Source organism: Ovis aries, chromosome 6, assembly GCF_016772045.2.
Source record: "Ovis aries strain OAR_USU_Benz2616 breed Rambouillet chromosome 6, ARS-UI_Ramb_v3.0, whole genome shotgun sequence".
Taxonomy (NCBI): Eukaryota; Metazoa; Chordata; class Mammalia; order Artiodactyla; family Bovidae; genus Ovis; species Ovis aries.
Genome location: NC_056059.1, coordinates 54,991,091 through 55,013,063, shown reverse-complemented (window position 1 = coordinate 55,013,063; position 21,973 = coordinate 54,991,091).

The following is a 21,973-nucleotide window of genomic DNA, read 5'->3' as shown; positions in this document are numbered from 1 at the left end:
TTATTTAACTAATATGCAGAATATATTATGCAAAATGTTGGGTGGATGTAGCACAAGCTGGAATTAAGATTTCCAGGAGAAATATCAACAACTTCAGATACTCAGATGACACCACCCTTATGGCAGAAAGTAAAGAAGAACTTACGAGCCTCTTGATGAAGGTGAAAGAGAAGAATCAAAAAGCTGGCTTAAAGCTCAACATTCAAAAAAGTAAGACCATGGCATCTGGTCCCATCACTTCATGGCAAATAGATGGGAAAACAAGTCGCTGCAGATGGTGACTGCAGCCAAGAAATTAAAAGATGCTTGCTCCTTGGAATAAAAGTAATGACCAACCTAGACAGCATATTAAAATGAAAAAACGTTACTTTACCAACAAAGATCCATATAGGCAAAGCTGTGATTTTTCCAGTAGTCATGCATTAACATGAGAGTTGGACCAAAGAGAAGGGTGAGCATCAAAGTATTGATGCTTTTGAAGTATAGTGTCTGAGAAGACTCTAGAGAGTCCCTTGCACTGCAAGGAGATTAAACAAGTCAATCCTATAGGAAATCAATCCTGAATATTCATTGGAAGAACTGAGATTGAAGATGAAATTCTAATACTTTGTCTACCTAATGCAAAGAGCTAACTCCTTAGAAAAGACCCTGATGCTAGAAAAGACTGAAGGCATTAGGAGAAGGGGACAACAGAGGATGAGATGGTTGGATGACATCGCCAACTCCATAGGCATGAGTTTGAGCAAGCTCTGGGAGATGGTGAACGGCAGGGAAGCCTGGCCTGCTGCAGTCCATGGGGTCGTAAAGAGTTCGACATGATTGAGCAACTGAACAACAAGACACAGACTTCACACCATTTACAAAAATTACCTCTAACTGTATATAAAACTATATTTAATATAGACTTGGTAAAATTATTTGCACAAGATATAGCTGGTATCTAAATTGTACAAAAAACTATTTTAACAATCTGCCTTTTCGAAACTGCTTGTACATTTGGAAGTTCTTGGTTCGTGTACTGTTGCTGCTTAGCTTGAAGTATTTTGAGCATCACTTTGCTAGCATGTGAAATGAGTGCAGCTGCATGATAGTTTGAACATTTTTTAGCATTGCCCTTCTTTGGGACTGGAATGAAAACTGACCTTTTCTAGTCCTGTGGCAACTGCTGAGTTTTCTAAATTTGCTGCCATATTGAGTTTATTACTTTAGCAGCAGCATCTTTTAGGTTTGTAAATAGCTCAGCTGGAATTTCATCATCTTTACTAGCTCTATTTGTAATAATGCTTCCTAAGGTCCACTTGACTTCTCACTCCAGGATGTCTGGTTCTAGGTGAGTGACCACACCATCATAGTCATCTGGGTCACTAAGCTCTATTTTGTATATTTGTTCTATGTATTCTTGCCATCTCTTCTTATTCTACCTGCTTCTGTTAGATCTTTTCCATTTCTGTCTTTTACTGTTCCCATCCTTGAATGAAGTTTTACCTTGATACCTCAAACTTTCTCCAGCAACTATGCTCCTTTGTTTTACCCAAAGGAACACACAATGTTTACAGCAGCTTTATTTAGAATATATGGTATACACAATGTTTGTGTACTATATAATTAGTACTATAAATATAAAAGCTTTATTCATAATTCATAGAGTACACACAATGTTTATAACAGCTTTATTCATAACTGCCAAAAGTTGGAAGCAACCAAGACGTCCTTCAGTAGGTGAATACATAAGCCCACTGTGTTATAGCTAAACAATGGACTATTACTCAGTGATGAAAATGAATGAGCTATCACATCGTGGATAGACCTGAGGGAACCATAAATACATATTACAAACTGAAAGAAATCAATCTGAAAATCTAAATTCTGTGTGATCACATTTACATGACATTCTGGATAAAGCAAAACTGTGGAGACAAAGGATCAGTGGTTTCAAGGCTTAGAGGCGGAGTGATGAATAGACAAAGTATGGATTTTTCAGGGCAGTGTGTGAAACCAATTTTCGTGCTGCCACAAACATGCATACATATCATTATACATTTGACAAAAACAATAGACAGTACCTTGGGGGAAGGCAGAAGTCCAAGGTAAACTGTGGATTTTACCCAAGGGGAAGCTCAATGTGAATTCTGGACTTCGGGTGTTAATAATGTTTCAGTACAGGACCACTGCTTGAAATAGTGTACCATGCTAACACAAGATGTTGTTGCTGAGGGGAGCTGTGGTGGAGATCGGGGAGAGAAAGTATACAGGAAATCTCTGTACCTAAAGAAAAGAGTTGTAGGACTTCTACTGAGAATAAAGCATAACAAAAATTGGCTCATGGGGTATATCATGAGTTCATGATATCCCATTATATGCTAAGATGATTAAGAAACTTTTAAAGAGAGATGCTGCAACAGTTGGACACAAATTCTGTTTTTCAACACTGGGGATATGTAACACTGAAATATGTTACCACTCTCCGTGATCTGACGCTGGATATCCTATTAATATACTTTTCATAGAACAATCTGCAATTGGGAAAGTAGCTTATTCCTAAACAGATACACTTGCTCATGTTCATAGAGTCCACAGCTCATGACATGTTGGTTAAAGCAACAAATAAGCTAACTTCATCTTTAATAAATTTTCAGTGTTCTCAAGTGTAATAATAATAGCAAAGAGGCTTAAGCAACTTGGTCTTTTATTTTATAGTGAACAAAGTTAAATGTAAACAGAATGTCTTATGAAGTGTTAAGCTTCTATTTTGAGATAGTTAGACTTGATCTATTTGAAGATGAGACAAATAAACTCATTTTCCACAGCAGTGGGGCTATACTTATGGAATAATATGATAACCTCTTCCTAGAGTCATGTGATGCACAGTTAGTTGCTCAGTCATGGCCTACTATTTGTGACCACATGGTTTGTAGCTCACCAGGCACCTATGTTCATGGGATTTTCCTAGGCAAGAATACTGGAATATGTAGCCATTCCCTTCTCCAGGAGATCTTCCCATCCCAGGGATTGAACCCGGGTCTTGTAGATTGCAGACAGAATCTTTACCATCTGAGCCAGAAGAGAAGCATGAGAACCCATACAAATAAGTTATTTGATATCTAAAACTGCTGCTTTGAATAATATCAACATATGCCTAGAGACAAAGGACTTCCTTACATTGCTTAATTTTCTATAGTGGGAGTTTTTATTTTTATTATTTTTTAAAATAAGAAATATATTATGATGTGATAGCTCATCCTAACTTCATTGGAACAGTTTTCTAGAAAGAAAGAGGAAAGCAAATGTTACAACGCCATTAAAGTTAGAGGGCTTTACAGCTGGCAAAGAGAACATTGCGTCATTTTATTTATCCAGTAACTTCTAGTCTTTGTTGTAGCCCAAGCAACAGGCTGTATGTTTTAACATATTTTTTAATGTGATCTTGACCAAGTACAAGCAATACATATTGGTGAAGCTCTCTCTCTCTCTCTCTCTCTCTCTCTCTCTCTCTCTATATATATATATATATATATATATATAAAATCAGAAGTAGCCAAAAATTACACTTTCTATAATTTTCACAGTTTCCAGTAAGTGAATGTATTATACCATTTTTTGAAAAGGGACACAAATTATTTTATCTCCCAGAAGAAATTATGGTTCAGAAGATTTAAGGAAAATGACAAAATCAGAGTGAAAAAGAAACGTTGAAAATGATGCTGTGCTATTTCATTTTTTTCCCTTCAGTGTAGATTCAGCCTGAATCAAGGCAGACACACTTCAAAGGCTTTTCATAAGTGATGTCAAGTAATTTCAACTGAATTGAAACCGCCAGGTTCAGGAGAGATATTGAAGGTATCAAGACCCTAAGGACACTAGAAACTTCACTAGTTTCAAATTAATTTAAAGTATATTAACATCAAACACTGGAAAATACAGGTTAGTGATGGCATTAGATGAAGACTTTGGGGTACTCTTCTCGGCTTTTCTTTTGAGTTATTAGTTGCCATGGAAAAGCTATGTATAGCCTATACAAATGCTTTTTTTTTTTTTTTTTTTTAACTTCCAAAGATCCAGATTCTCTTTTTCTTAGAAATTAAATTCTGGAATGACCGGTTGTGGTTTAGTTACCCTGATTAAGATACATTTGCTTCTGTGAGAAATTATCTACAAATTGATGTATCAGCATAGAAGGTAAAGTTAAACATCTTTGTGCTGCAACATACATTCTAGTTAATGTAGAACAAAATGAGTCAAATCTCCTTATAGTATTATTTATAGAATTATCTTTTTTTAATAACTGTTCACTCTTACGCAATACAAAAAATGGAATTGTAGATTTGTTTCTTCTCTCTTCAATCTGAAAATTAGGATAGAAGTGACTTTAGACATTGTTTTAAGCAAAACTCTTTGTTCCCAAATCTGGCATATCTGATCCATATCACACATAAGACGGTATAACTGAATGAACAGCATTTGTGCTAGAATTTTTTTTTTTTTGATAGAAGACAGACTTAAGTGAGACTTTAAAATGCTTATTGTCACTTAACCTTTCCTATACCTTCACACTTATTGGAGCAGCGTTCTCCGAACATATTTAAATAGATATTTGGAAGTGTTTCCTTGACTGATAGTCATATATTTTATAAAATTTAATAATTGAAATAATAGTGAATCCATGTTTGTGCTTTCAGAATTGGGGTGTGGAGAAAAGGGAACCCTCCTACACTGTTGGTGGGAATGCAAACTAGTACAGCCACTATGGAGAACAGTGTGGAGATTCCTTAAAAAATTGTAAATAGAACTCCCTTATGACCCAGCAATCCCACTGCTGGGCATACACACCGAGGAAACCAGAATTGAAAGAGACACATGTACCCCAATGTTCATCGCAGCACTGTTTATAATAGCCAGGACATGGAAACAACCTAGATGTCCATCAGCAGATGAATGGATAAGAAAGCTGTGGTACATATACACAATGGAGTATTACTCAGCTGTTAAAAAGAATTCATTTGAATCAGTTCTGATGAGATGGATGAAACTGGAGCCGATTATACAGAGTGAAGTAAGCCAGAAAGAAAAACACCAATACAGTATACTAACACATATATATGGAATTTAGGAAGATGGCAATGACGACCCTGTATGCAAGACAGGGAAAGAGACACAGATGTGTATAATGGACTTTTGGACTCAGAGGGAGAGGGAGAGGGTGGGATGATTTGGGAGAATGGTATTCTAACATGTATACTATCATGTGAATTGAATCGCCAGTCTATGTCTGACACAGGATGCAGCATGCTTGGGGCTGGTGCATGGGGATGACCCAGAAAGATGTTATGGGGAGGGAGGTGGGAGGGGGGTTCATGTTTGGGAATGCATGTAAGAATTAAAGATTTTAAAATTTAAAAAATAAAAAAACTAAAAAAAAAAAACACAAAAGCATCAAAAAAAAAAAAAAAAGAATTTGGGATAAACTTTAGAATTTTAGTTCTCATATATCCTAGATATTTAAACAAGGATTTGAAGGTTTCTACTTGAAGGTCATCTGAGTGACTGGGAAACACTTTTAAACTTCTTCTCTTGCATTGCCAAGTAATTGAAATTTCCTGTGTCTAGCTAATTCAGAACCCACAAGCTGTTATTGTAAGAAGGAAGCATTATTGCTTTTTATTGAATTTTTATCCAACAGTATCAGGAATCATAGGTAGTAAATTTATCCAAAAAATGTTACCAGAGGGCAAAGAGTCATGAAAAATAATATGTAGACATTGCTTATTTACAGCTGGGAGGGAAGCAGTTTTCTCAGCACTAAGTTTAAAATTCTCTAGATACCAATTAATATATGCTTCCCATTCATTTTGTCTATCTCATATTTCTCTAGTCATGCATGAAGATAGACAAATGTGGGGATTTTGAGAGCTCCCTATTTTAGCCAACAGAAATTTAAATCACCCTAGGTTAAATAGATCCATTTAGATAAGTAATTACAGACTAAGGGTATAATTACAGGTGTTAAATAAAGTTGGCACAAGCTCCTGAGAGTTCATTTTTCATAAAAATTTTCCTGTAAGAACTTCCCATTGTTCTGAGAAGTCACCAAAAGAAGAAAGAAAACCTGAAAGTAACATCTCTTACCAAGCCATGAAGACAGAAAACCTGAAACGTGAATCACAAGATGGAAAAACCTTGAATCTGAATGCTGAGATTAAAAATAAAATCTAAAATAAATCCCCAAATAAAGACCTAGAGCTCAACTAAATGGGAGATTCAGATCCAGGAGCACTCACCTGGAGCTCCAACCTAACTAAAGAGAAGGCTGGACTCAGTGGGTCTGCATAGGTGCCATACATAGGGTCTGAATAGCTGCTGGACTGCTGAGTGAGCACTGATCTGGATCGTGCCAACCATGCCAGCTATGTTCACCAAAATTTCAGAAACAGAGACCTGATTGAAGTAAAGAAGTATTTGCAGGGCTACCCAGGTGGCTAAGCCAGTAAAGAATCTGCCTGCAATGCAGGGGACTTGGGTTTGATCCCTACGTCAGGGAGATATTCTGGAGAAGGAAATGGCTACTCACTCCAATATTCTTGCCTGAGAAATTCCATGGACAGAGGAGCCTACTGGGCTACATTTTATAGGCTTTCAAAGAGTTAGACATGACTGACTCACTAACTCTACATTACTAATTGAGGTTTTTTTAGGAATGCAGCCCCAGAGACATGAATTAAGAAATGTCTGAACTGTGTTCCACCAGACTACAGTATGGAGGAAGCCATAAAAGCAAAAGCTGCTGGATGACATAAGTTGTCTCCCAAGAATTATAATTGTAGCTGGCAAGAAGTGAGGGTTTGTGTTAAGCAAGGATTGGTTGGAGTCTGAAATGGTTGCATACTTATAAGTGGAACCTTGAGATCATAAGATTGCAGGTTGCACATATTGTTTGAATGTGGCTTGTGGTGACCTTGGGTTTGGTTCAGTTTAGAAAAAGTTCAAATCCTTAATAGTGAAGGAAGGCTTCTGATACCAGATCCTCAGTGGCTGCCTAATTCCAATTTTGTATGCCTGAATGTTAACCTTTTTTTTGAAAAATTTTATAGCCAAAAAAGGGAGGGGAAGACTTGAATGATGTGATCAAGGATCTTGAAATGGAAGGATTATCCTGGATTATCTAAGCAGGCTAGTAATAAATGCAATTAAGTGTATCTTTTAAAAAGAAGGCAGAGAGAGATTTGACATACACATAGGAACAGGTAATATGAAGACAGAACATAGAGATTTAAAGAGTTTGGCCTTAAAGACTGGACTGATGTGATGACAAACCATGGAATGCTGGTAGCCACCAGAAAATGAAGAAATCAAAGAATGGATTAACCCCTAGAGCATCCAGAGGGAATGTGACCTTGCTAACATCTTGATTTTGACCTAGTGATACTGATTTTGGACTTCTGATCTCCAGAATGATGAGAAAACAAATTTCTGTATTTTGAGCCACCAAGTAGTAATATGTTACAGCAGCTATTGGAAAATTACATAGAAGAACATAGGGTTGTAAGGGGTGGGGCAGCATGGAAAAAAGTGCTATAGACCTTATAAACCAGCCTTTATATTGGAGGCTCCCAGATTTTGATTTTTATTGACACTTTCAATTACAATAACAACAGAAAGTCAGGGCTTGCCAACTTTCCATTTTGCGAAACAATAAGACTTCAAAAATTACTGTCATAATTTCTATCCTTTTATGAGATAACTTTCTTGACTTATTTTTCCTATTAGAGACAACATCCCCAGCCTGTTTTAGCCCTGAAAGGGGGATATATGAAATCTTCTAGGAAAGCTGATCTTGCAAGGCATACACAATAGCCCTGGGGAGATTCTTCTCTTGCTCCCACATGCTATTAATCAATCATCATTAAGTCCAACCAGTTCTACTTTCAAAATATGACCAGATCCTAAGCATGTCACCTCATCTCCATTGTTTTCACCCAGTTCCAAGACACCATGTTAGCTTCTCTCTAGAATTCCTGCAATTGGCCCTGACCTGCCTGCCTTACCTGTCTCTCCCTCTTCAGTCTATTCTCAGCACATCACTTGGAGAGATGCCTCAGTTCAGTTCAGTCGCTCAGTTGTGTCTGACTCTTTGCAACCTCATAAATTGCAGCATGTCAGGCCTCCCTGACCATCAACAACTCCTGGAGTCCAGCCAAACCCATGTCCATTGAGTTGGTGATGCCATTCAGCCATCTCATCCTCTGTCGTCCCCTTCTCCTCCTGCCTTCAATCTTTACCAGCATCAGGGTCTTTTCAAATGAGTCAGCTCTTTGCATCAGGTAGCCAAAGTATTGGAGTTTCAGCTTCAACATCAGTCCTTCCAATGAACACCCAGGACTGATCTGCTTTAGGATGGACTGGCTGGATCTCCTTCCAGTCCAAGGGACTTTTGGCACAGGAGTGACAGCTGCCAAGGTGCAGGAGGCTGAGAGGAGCTACCCCACATCCAAGGTAAGGAGCAGCAGCTGCGCTTTGCTGGAGCAGCCATGAAGAGATACCCCACGTCAAAGGCAAGAGAAACTCAAGTTAGACTAGGCACTGAGAGAGGGCATCAGAAGGCAGACAGACTGAAACCACAGTCACAGATAACTAGCCAATCTGATAACATGGACAATAGCCTTGTCTAACTCAATGAAACTAAGCCATGCTGTGTGGGGAGAGATGCCTACTAAAAGCCAAATCATGTGACTCCTTCACTCAAAACCCTCCAATGGCACCCACTGCACTCATGATACCATTCCAAGCCCTTACCATTGTCTACCAGGTCAACAAAATCCATTTCCACTCTTTATCGCCGTCTCCCTCTCTCTGCCCTAGACACATCGCCTCCTTTTTCTCACACACACGGAGGACATTCCACCCTAGGGCTTTTATACTTGCTGCTTATTGTCCAGATATCCTCATGGCCATGTCTTCACTTATCTTTGTGCTCATCTTACAATCTCAGAGAAGCCTCCTTTGTTTTGTGAATCACCTTGTGAACCCAAAACACTCAATAAGGATTTGACCTCAATGCTATTACAGTCAGACATTCATGCCAGTTGTTGGTATTCTGATTTCTACTTGGAATCCTAAAGAGTTCCATGCCAGCACTTCTCAAACTTTAATGTGAGTATGAACCAGAAAGACGGCTGGTCAGTGCTTCTCACACTGTAACTGCAACATGCAAATCCATTTGCAGATTCTGATTTAGCAGGTTTGAGTCAGAGCCTGAGATTCTGCATCTCTAACCTAAGTCCAGGAGATGCTAATGCTGCTGTCTCCCAGCCCATACTTTAAGAATACTTTCGTCCTAACTTAGGTGATGAAACTCCGCACGTTATCCCAGACACACAGGCTAGGCCTCACTTCTTTCTTCCCTTCTTCCCTGCCTGTTTACAATTTCCTCCCATCAGTCACAGGGCTGTCAGATCTTTCAGCCTCATGGATGTAATGGCATGATAGTTGAGTCATTGTGAGGTCCCAGCCCAGCCTGCAGGATGAATACACGGCTGGACTTAGATGACTGCTCTGAGAACTTGACTGGACAAGCCCCCCTGCTTCTTTCCATGCCCACCACACACACCAAGACCACCACACCCCACCCACTCACCACGGACCACCCATCACCCGTGTATCATGCACCACGCCCACCATGCACTGAGGTGCGGGACCCTGCATCCTGCACACGATGGTGTACCACACCCACCACATGCTCCAAGAACAACCACACACCACCAAGCACCTAACGCATGCACCACCACGTACCTACCTCACAACAAAGAGGCATGGCGCAGGTTCAAGGTGACATTGCAGTGGAGCAAGTTGACAGTGCATGGCGCAAGGAAAGGGAAGAAAAGGCTCCTTTCTGAGGGGTAGGGAAGTGGATGTGACTACAGAGGTAGCCTCAGGGGGAACCTGTATTTTTACCATGGAATAGTTTTGCATCTTGAATTCACTTAATTGCATGTAATTGACTGTCATAGTACTATACACACACATTGTGCCTACATCAGATTCTTGGGTTAAGTATGTAATACATTACCATTGGGAGAACTGGGCAAAGAATATACTGTGCCTCTCTGTAATACTTTTGCATCTTTCTGTGAATCTGTAATTATTTTATATTAAAATAAGTCTATAAATTTGGAACTATCTGAGACAATTACTACATAGCAGTTTCTCAGGCCCACTAAGCTGTTTATGAGTCATTTATCAGCTGAGTCACAGAGGTCCCTTCTGGCTAGTGGAAAATGGTAGGATTATCTGTTCCCAGGGATTAGTGTCAGTTTAAAGGACATTTCCAAACTTCTTCCAGAATGTATTTTCTCCATTAAACATTTGCCCTGATAAATGACTGCAAATCCATTGAGGAACACTGGAAGAACGATGTACTTATGGAGTTCTCTCAGGGTTCTTCCATTTTCAGCTTGTTTCAAAGAATTCTGTATCTGTGAATTGACTCAGGGCTAGGAGTTCCATCAGGACCATGTAAGGAGATTCAAATAAATCTCCAAATTTAGAGGGCTCTCTCCTTCCACCTTCCCCAATTCCAGGTAAGTGAATAAAGAAGATAATGGGGCTTCACTGGTGGCTTAGATGGTTAAGAATGCACCTGCAATGTGGGAGACACAGGTTCAATCCTGGGGTCAAGAAGATCCTCTGGAGAAGGGAATGGCAACCTACTCCCATACTTTTGCCTAGAGAATTCCATGGACTGGGGAACCCTACAGGTTACAGTCCATGGGTTTGCAAAAAGTCAGATACGACTGAGCAACTAATGCAATGAGACTTAGCCCTAGGCATCATACCATTGGTTAGGCAAAGATTTATGAAGTTGACCTTCTGATTACAAATGCAGGTAGTTGACAGAGTAACCAAGACAGCATGGCCTTAGCAACTTTGTATTATTGCTTTGTTTCTGCCACTCCAGGAATCTGTAAACCAAATCCAAATAGATAATATACTTCAATAGTAGCACTTCCTCTCTAACAGATAGAGAGGAATTGTAAGGTTGGTAATCTATTCATCAGTGTATTTCTCAGTGATCTGCAAAGTGCAGTGCTTTCTGGATTCTCTCAGGGATGTAGGTAGGGGGTGAATGTTGTATCACACACAATCAATAAACTCCAGCATTTCAGTTCTCTTTAGTGTTTGGATCTCTTCCTCTATATTTTATCATGGAATTTTAACTTCATATAAAGTGAACCATTGACAACGTCCAGATTAAGCTAACAAATGAACCAGTAGTTAAAATGACTCCTAGTTTTTCAGTCTAGGAGATTGATTCAGAAATTTCTGGCAACTGTTCCACATTAATAAATTGGGCCTAATACCCTAATATGTTATTTTCTTCTCTGTTGAGCTAGCTCAAAATCTTCACACATAACTCCTAGGTTTCTGACCTGAATGTTTGACCCAAATCTTGCAATTATGTTGGTGTGTAAAGCTTTTTATACAAAAATGTGAATGTTTATTGAATGTGGTGTTTCTTGTATATCTGGTAGCAATAAAGGAAAAAAAAAAGAATATGAGAGAAATTTCCCTTCTCATTGATATGATATTCTCATGTGGATTCATTGTGTTTGTTTGAAGAAAGGCAATAGCAGCTTTATCATATTTCAGCAGAGATTTTTGGAGAGATTTGGAAATTGTGCCCCTTCTACTAGAATCCTGTCTAATGATCTCTTTACGAATTTCACTATCTTACTTTCTCTTAATATATGTCCTAATTTTGACATATAAAAAAGACTGTTGTTCAATCTACCCTTATTATAGTTTGGATTGAGTACCTTAGAAAATATATGTTAAAGCCCTAATTCTCAGTACCTCAGAATATGCCCTTGTTTGGAAATAAGTATTGTATAGAAAGAATGAAGTTAAAATGAGCATATTAGGGTGACTCCTAATTTAACATGACTAGGATCCTTATAAACATGGGGACATTTGGGCAATAGACACATATGCACAGAGGGAAGGCACTGTGAGGACACAAAGGGGAAAGTCAGTCATATGACTGGAATGATGAGTCCACACGCCAAGGAATGCTATCAAATAATAGAAACGAGAAGAGGCAAGGAAGGATTCTGCTCCAGAGCTTTCAGAGAGAACAAGACTCTGCTCACACCTTAATCTTGAATTCCTAGCCTCCAGAACTGAGATACAATAAACTTTACTTGTCTTAAGAATTTTAAGTACCACATTTTAGTACTTTGTTAACAAAGTCTTAGAAAAGGGAATGGTGCCATACATCATCAAACTGAAGGGATCCATTTTATTTTAAAATTTATACCTATATAAATCTTGTCATTACCACGAGAAGTGATGATTTTATTGAAAAAGAAAATCCCTGTGTCCTCACCGGGCTTTGAGATGAGAATTTAAATCTCCAGCTGGTCACCATCTCTCCACATAGTGTAAATGGTCAGCCCTCCCGCCCTCAGCCATATTGCCCCTTGTAAACATTGTCATGATCATTGATCATAATATCACTACATCTGTTAGAACGTAGCTCTCAGTAGGCGATTCATTTCAGGCAACCATAGGTAATAATAATTAAGGTAATATTTTTGCTGCTGCATGTCATGAATTACTAACGTCTTTCAGTTCAGTTCAGTTCAGTTCAGCTCAGTTGCTCAGTCTTGTCCGACTCTTTGTGATCCCATGAAACGCAGCACTCCAGGCCTCCCTGTCCATCACCAACTCCCAGAGTTCACTCCTCAAACTCATGTCCATCGAGTCGGTGATGCCATCCAGCCATCTCATCCTCTGTCGTCCCCTTCTCCTCCTGCCCCCAATCCCTCCCAGCATCAGAGACTTTTCCAATGAGTCAACTCTTTGCATGAGATGGCAAAAGTTCTGGAGTTTCAGCTTTAGCATCATTCCTTCCAAAGAAATCCCAGGGCTGATCTCCTTCAGAATGGACTGGTTGGATCTCCCTGCAGTCCAAGGGACTCTCAAGAGTTTTCTCCAACACCACAGTTCAAAAGCATCAGTTCTTAGGCACTCAGCTTTCTTTACAGTCCAACTCTCACATCCATACATGACCACAGGAAAAACCATAGCCTTGACTAAATGGACCTTTATTGGCAAAGTAATGTCTCTGCTTTTTAATATGCTATCTAGGTTGTTCATAACTTTTCTTCAAGGAGTAAGCATCTTTTAATTTCATGGCTGCAATCACCATCTGCAGTGAGCCCCCCAAAATAAAGTCATACTATTTCCACTGTTTCCCCATCTATTTCCCATGAAGTGATGGGACTGGATGCCATGATCTTTGTTTTCTGAATGTTGAGCTTTAAGCCAACTTTTTCACTCTCCTCTTTCACTTTCATCAAGAGGCGTTTTAGTTCCTCTTCACTTTCTGCCATAAGGGTGGTGTTATCTGCATATCTGAGGTTATTGATATATCTTCTGGCAATCTTGATTCCAGCTTGTGATTCTTCCAGCACAGCGTTTCTCATGATGTACTCTGCATATGAGTTAAATAAGTAGGGTGACAATATACAGCCTAGGTGTACTCCTTTTCACTTTGTGTTAATTGGCTCCTCACTGACTTAATCTCAGTCTTGTGAAATCACTAATCCTGAATTGTCTTGAGTTTCTTTCTTTCTTTTTTTTTTTTTTGCAAGCACCTTTGTAATCAATTACAATATTGTTTATAATTCTTTAGTTTAAGGAAATAATATGAAATTTAATTTATGAAAATAGAGTCATATTAAATAGTTTTTCAGTTCAGTCACTCAGTCATGTCTGACTCTTTGCAACCCCATGGACTTTAGCATGCCAGTCTTCCCTGTCCATTACCAACTCCCAGAGCCTCCTCAAAACTCATGTCCATCGCATTTGTGATGCCATCCAACCATCTCAGCCTCTGTCGCCTCCTTCTCCTCCTGCCTTCAATCTTTCCTATTATCAGGGTCTTTTCTAATGAGCCAGCTCTTTACATCAGATGGCCAAAGTATTGGAGTTTCAGGTTCAGCATCAGTCCTTCCAATGAATACTCAGGACTGATTTCCTTTGGATCTCCTTGCAGTCCAAGGGACTCTCAAGAGTCTTCTCCAACACCACAGATCAAAAGAATAGATTCTTTGGCACTCAGCTTTCTTTATAGTCCAACTCTCACATGTATACACGACTAATGGAAAAGCCATAGCTTTGATTAGATGGACCTTTGCTGGTAAAGTAATATCTCTGCTTTTTAAATGCTGTCTAGGTAGATTATAGCTTTTCTTCCAAGGAACAAACATCTTTTAATTTCATGGCTACAGTCACCATCTTCAGTGATTTTGGAACCTCAAAATAAACCGCTTTTAGAATCTCCCAAATAGCCAAGGTTTAAATACTGCTTCTTCTTCTTGTTGTTCACTTACTAACTCATGTCTGACTCTTTGCAACCCCATAGACTACAGCAGGGCAGGCCTCCTTGTCCTTCACTATCTCCTAGAGTTAGCTCAAACTCATATCCATTGAATTGGTGATGGCATCCAATCTTCTTTTCCTCTGTTACCCCCTTCTCTTCTTGCTTTCAATCTTTCCCAGCATCAGGGTTGTTTTTTTTTTTTTTTCTTTTTCCAATGAGTCGGCTCTTTGCATTAGGTGGCTAAATTACTGGAGTTTTAGCTTCAACAGCAGTCCTTCCAATGAATATTCAGGGTTGATTTCCTTAAGGATTGACTAATTTGATTTCCTTGCTCTCCAAGGGACTCTCAAGAGTCTTCTCTAGCACTGCATGGAATACAGTAATTATAATAGCAGTGAAATATACTATAATACTTTTTATTTATAATAGAGTTGGACATGACTTGGCCACTGAAAAACAACTAGCTCATAAATAAATAACAGCAAGATACACTATAATACTCTTCTGCAAATCTCTACTAAAAATTGTCCTGCAAATTCCATTGATGAACCACCACTTTACTCATTATCTGTGATTCTAGGGAGTCTAGAAAGATAACAGAAAAAGTAGCATAGCATAGTAGTTTAGTTCCTGAACTCTGGAGCTGCCCTAACTAAATTCAAATCTTACTGCCCCATCCATTAACCGTGTGACTTTGGCCTTATTAGGTAGTCAGCTGTGCTTCAGTTCCCTCCACCTGTAAAACGAGAATAGTAATAAAGCCTATCCTTTAAACTTGTTATAAAGATTAAATGAATGAATATTTTAAAAAATCTGAAATTTATTAAGCGTTAGATAGAAACCTTGTGAAACAGGAGATAAATAACTAAATAAAGACCAAACACTATAATGTCTGCCTAATGTGTACCAGATAAACCTGCACATCTTCAACCATGCTAGAAAGATAAATCAATTTATTGCAAATATTTACAGTTTTCTGCTTTCTGGTCTCACGTGTGTGTGCCATTGTTTACACATCTATAATCCTGGCAGTGAAAAATTTTAAGAAATATGTTTTTGTAGATTTGGAGCTCTCATATTGAAAATGCAAAGTCAATACATACTATGTGTGGTACCCAGCCATACCAACTTCTTCCCATGCAGACATCTTTGTTTGGATAACAGAGAACATGTACTTTTTTTTTTTTTTTTTTTTTTTGGAAAATGTCAGGGAAACTCCATAACTGTAAGAAGCTAAATCTCTTGGAGAAGAATTTATAAAATATATTAAACAATAAAAAATATTACAATATCAGAATTTGGGACAATTCCCTCTAACACAGTTATAAATCTGAATCTCATTTCTATCTGCATAAGTGGCATTCCCAAAATCAAATTCCAACTCTGCAGCAAGCAGCACCTCCAAGGACTTGTTCACTGAGACTCCCCTTGGGACATAAATTTCCTTGGCCATATAACTTTTTCACAAAGATAGTATTTGGGGAAAAGCAAATTTTGAAAACATTGTTTTATAACATAAATTTAAATCTGGCTAACCTATAGTGTGGAGTAGGCAATGGCACCACACTTCAGTACTCTTGCCTGGAATATCCCATGGGTGGAGGGGCCTGGTAGGCTGCAGTCCATGGGGTCGCTGAGGGTCAGACACGACTGAGTGACTTCACTTTCACTACTCACTTTCATGCATTGGAGAAGGAAATGGCAACCCACTCCAGTGTTCTTGCCTGGAGAATCCCAGGGACGGGGCAGCCTGGTGGGCTGCTGTCTATGGGGTCCCACAGAGTCAAGCACAACTCAAGCGACTTAACAGCAGCAGCAGCAGCAGCAACCTATAGTGAGTTTGTGCTTTTGGTACGGAATGATTATTGATGCAGCTAAAACTTTTGCTCTGATTTCTCATGTTTTCTGCTGTTTGTGGTAATGTACACAAAAGTTGTTTGAATGTTTCAGGTGCTGTGTTTTTCAGTTATTGTTAACTTTATCTTGTAGTGGCTTTTGGTCAGGAACAGTCAACCTGATCTTAACACACCTTTAATCCAGTGATACTTTCTCTAAAGCCATGTTAAAGTTTCTTAGATTCATTCATTTGTTTTAAATAGGAATATAGCATGAGTAGAAAGCTGTTTTATTAGCATTGAAATTATTCAGTTACAGTAATTACATAATTGAAGCAAATTTTTCATTGTAAATGTTGGCTGCTTCATGATGAAAAGCAAATTTTTACCTTATATTTTCACTTATTTTACATCATAACACATTTCTGCAGCCAACATTTTGCAAGTCAGTGTCACTTCAGGGCTGAGTTTTCATGTGAGCTTGTTTCACATCCAAACTAACTAGTGGTTTTATATGTATGTATATATATATATGGGCTTCCCTAGTTACTCAGTTGGTAAAGAATCTGCCTGCAGTGCAGAAAAACCAGGTTCAATCCCTGGGACAGAAAGGTCCCCTGGAGAAGGAAATGGCAATCCACTCCATTACTCTTGTCTGGGTAATTCCATGGACAGAGGACATGGTGGGCTACAGTCCATGGGCTTTCAAAGAGTCAGACACAACTGTGCAACTAACTTTCACTTTTCATATACATATAAAGTTTTTCTTTTTTTTTTTTAATTCTGTCAGAACTTGTCTTAGTTTGTCAATTATTTCTTCTTCATTTATCACATATTTTCAGTATGACACTGTCACAGTTTCCAACTTTCAAGATATGGACTGGTACTGTTTTTAACTGTTTCTAGATCGTTCCTCTAATAAAATATCAATAAATTATGGTTATGATTTTTAGATTAAATATGGTAGTAGTTTCTGACCTCATATTTTCAGTAAATTGCCTCAATTCAAGCTCTTATAATAATTTATTTTTCTGCTCTCCCATTAAAAGAAGATACTTTTTTTTTTTTTTTACTGTGCTCGTTTGCTCATTTTGGCATGTTCACATGGTATTGTCACAGACCATGCACACACAGTGCAATATTACCAAATAGCAGTTATATGTAAGTGACTGCTGAGAATACTGAGATAAATTGATAAGCTCAAGTAGATTTAACTCAGGTTTAGCTGCCAAATATCTGTGAAAAACTACCTTCGACAGTTTTAGTGTGTGTGTGTGTTTAACATAGGAGATGCACACATAAACTTATTGACCTATATTAATAAGCAAAATAGGCTAGTTTAACAAATAATCAGATTCAGAGATACAAAAATTATTTTTACTGACATTTGTAAGTAAGCTAAAACCGCAATTAATTAAAATTATGATTTAATCCTTATTTTGGAAACATTAAAATAAAATATATTTTCTCTCTTACTCTACTTTTGTTTGGAAACTGACTTCTGAGAGCTTTTGTCTTCATCAAAATGACTGTTTTTATTGTTTGTTTTCTTTTACAGTATTCAGCACAGAAATTGATTTGAACTTTGGGAGTGATATTTAATATTATTAAATCAGAACATCAGATAATTAAAATTATAGTTATTTTAAGCATTATGAAACCTTTGCATTACTATTATTTTTTTAATTTGTAATATAGCTACTCTAGACGTCGTCATAGAATTATGCTATGTTAAAAACATCATTTTAATGTCAAAATCATCATTTTAGTTTCAAGTTCCAAAAAACAATTTGGATAAATAATTCTCATTTGTAGATTGTTTTTTCTTCCTCAACAGTGTAAACTGAGAAAGCTGAACTGGATATTGGTAAATTCATTTTTCTAAAACATGATGTAAAAAAAAAAAATCTGTAACTTAATATTCCACTCTGCAGCTTTACAGTGTGGAGGTGTGTATGATATTGCTGAAAATCTATTTTAATGTAGGAAAATTAATCTGATTTTTTCCTTGACAAATTAATAATTTTGAGATAGTATATAACCAAGAGTGAGACATTACATTCGTATTCAGTTTAATAACCTACCTCCACCTTTGCTGTTATCCACTTGCCATCTTTCTTTTGACTTTTCTCTTCCCTCTCCCTGTTCTCTTGCAGTCACACTAGATTATATGTTGTGTTCAGACATATCAATAGTTCTCCCAATATAGTGTATTTATTTCATTGTGTTTTCTTCTAAATCTGGATAATTCTTTCATAGGTATTTTTATGGGTCACACTCTGTTTTTTTTTCTTTTTTTAATCCATTAAAAGGTCAACTAATCATATATATTTCCTAATCATCAGAGACAAAATAAACTCTTAAATCACACTTACTCAATATCATTTCAATAACATGTTTGTCTATTACTCTAAGTCTCTGCCTCCTCACAACACTTAAAATGTAGCTGCATGACATCAGTAAGTGGCAATTTACTATTTATTAGCATATTTGAAGTCTTCTCATACTTGAAAATTAAAATAAATTCTGTAGACATTTTTGACTGAATATGCCAGCAAATTTGGAAAACTCACAGTAGTCACAGGACTGGAAGAGGTCAGTTTTTATTCCAATCACAAAGAAAAGCAGTGCCAGTGAATGCACAATTGCATTCATCTCACATGCTAGCAATGTAATGCTCAAAATTCTCCAAGTCAGGCTTCAACAGTATGTGAACTGTGGATTTCCAGATGTTCAAGCTGGATTTAGAAAAGGCAGAAGAACCAGAGATCAAATTGCCAACAACTGTTGGATTAGCAAAAAAGCAAGAGAGTTCCAGAAAAGCATCTACTTCTGCCTTTACTAACTACGCCAAAGCCTTTTACTGTGTGGACCACAAAAAAATGTGAAAAATTCTTCAAGAGATGGGGATAGCAGACCACCTGACCTGCTTCTTGAGAAATCTGTTACAGAACAGGAAGCAACAGTCAGAACTGGAAATGGAACAACAAACTGGTTCCAAATAGGAAAAGGAGTACATCAAGGCTGTATAATGTCACCCTACTTATTTAATTTATATGCAGAGTACATCATGAGAAATGAGGGATTGGATGAAGCATAAGCTGGAATCAAGATTTCTGGGAGAAATATCAATAACCTCAGATATGCAGATAACACCACCCTTATGGCAGAAAGAAAGCAAAGAAGAACTAAAGAGCCTCTTGTTGAAAGTCAAAGAGGAGAGTGAAAAAGTTGGCTTAAAACTCAACGTTCAGAAAACTAAGATCATGGCATCCAATCCCATCACTTCATGGGAAATAGATAGGGAAACAGTGTAAACAGTGACAGACTTTATTTTGGGGGGCTGCAAAATCACAGCAGATGGTGACTGAAGCCATGAAATTAAGAGACTCTTGCTTCTTGGAGGAAAAGTTATGACCAACCTAGACAGTAAATTAAAAAGCAGACATTACTTTGCCAACAAAGGTGTGTCTAAGTCAAAGCTATGATTTTTCCAGTAGTCATGAATGGATATGAGTGTTGGACCATAAAGAAAGCTGAATGCCAAAGAATAGATGATTTTGAACTGTGATGTTGGAGAAGACTCTTGAGAATGCCTTGGACTGCAAGAAGATTGAGCCAGTCCATCCTAAAGGAAATCAGTCCTGAATATCCATTGGAAGGACTGATACTGAATCTGAAACTCCAATGCTTTGGTGACCTGATGTGAAGAACTGACTCATTGGAAAATACCCTGATGCTAGGAAAGATTGAAAGCAGGAGAAGGGAAGGACAGAGGCTGAGATGGTTGGATGGCATCACCGACTCAATGGACATGAGTTTGAGTAAGCTCCAGGAGTTGGTTATAGACAGGAAGGCCTGGAATACTGCAGTCCATGGGGTCGCCAAGAGTTGGACACGACTGAGTAACTTCACTGAGATATTTTTGAACTTATTTTTGTTTTTATATTTAAGGTCTCAATGTAGGTAGGGAGATAGGAAGACCAGTGAATGATTTGTACAATGGCCTCATTTCTATTTAACTGAAAATAAACATATATGTAATACCTGCTCTGTGGCAGATACTATTATATATATATATTTTAGAAATATTAATTTAACTACTCTTCATTTTGAGAAAAAAACATATCCCCCTACTTTCAGCAGTGGCCTAGCAATGACTAAGTCTCAGTATTGTTAGCTGCAATGTCAGTGAATGAAATGTCAAAAATATTTTTGGTATGGAATATTCCATAGTGTCTCACTATAGCCTGTAATTTTTAAAATATGACTTTGCAGCTTTGCTAACTTTATGAATTGCTTGCTGATATGTATTTTTTCATGGGATAAATTAATGAATTTGATTTATCAATGGGCATGTAAATCTCCTATTATACTTGGCAAATAATACTTAAAAATTGTCAAATCTCACTACTAAGAAAAACGGCATCTTTCACCATCCCTTTATATTTTATTTTAAACTAAATCATTTATACAGTTGCAATTATTGAGAGTACTATCGAGAGCAGGGTAGACTACATGGTATTTATAAACTGGATTTCATCTGGTTATAGTTGAGAACTGAAACATTACCCTATATTTTAAATATGCTCCTCTCTACATAAATATCTGACCAAACCACGATATAACTATTCACTAGATGAATGTGGTCCTCAGTATTTACATAAGGTAGCTGAAGTGGATAATGGTTAAAATCAAAGGCTTTCATAGTTTCTTTGGCTTAGACAAAGAGACCTGGGATATAATTACCTTGATAGAACTTGCCGTTTTCATTAAGTAAGAGGAATTTTCATATGGATAAAGACAAGAGTGCTCCTCCAAAGTGTTGAATAGTGAAGAAATTTAAAAATTCTTACAAGATAGCAGAATAGTTTAGTTGCTTTCTAAACACTGAAATAAAAAGTTAACATATAAAGACTTCACAATCTATAACGTTGTATAAACAAGTATCTTGCTATATGCCTTCTGGGACAACAGTACACTCTAAATTAATATGCAGTTTTTCATAACTTTAAATACTATAAAATATGTTATCCATGTAGAAAATTTAACATTATTCAAATTTAGCAATTTTGCCCTAAATACCAAGATAACTTCACAAGTATAAATTCTGTTTCTTCCAGATGAGGTTTAGGATCAAATATCATTTCTTAATAAAATTTCATGCTTTTATTCATGAATGAATTTGGTGACTTTCATAGAGAAGAAAAAGATTAAGTTGCTCTTTGAGATGCCTTTAAAGTGAATTTGGTTAACAAGAGCTATTATATACTTCTATGTTAAAACTTTTTTCAGAGCTTTGATATTTCTATCAATAAATTCAGAAATGAATCCAAAGCAAAGTACTTATTCTCATAGTGAATACATTGTTTAGATCAGAATTGTCACTTATGGTATTAATTTAAACCACCAATCACAATTATATGCTTTTATTATTATATAGTGACATTATCCATTAGAGAAAAAATACCATTCAAACCTTAAAAAATTCATGAAGTTTTATCATTGTGTGTCAAGGTCACTACTAAAGTTTCGGTATGCTCAGTCACTCAGTCATGTCTGACTCTTTGTTATCCCGAGTTGTAGAGCACCAGGCTTCTGTGTCCATGGAATTTTTCCAGGCAAGACTACTTGAGTGGGTTGCCATTTCCTATTCCAGAGGATCTTCCTTACCCAGGGATCAAACCTGAGTCTCTTGCATTGGCATGTGGATTCTTTACTCTACACCACCTGGGAATCCCTAATAGTCAATATTATTTCT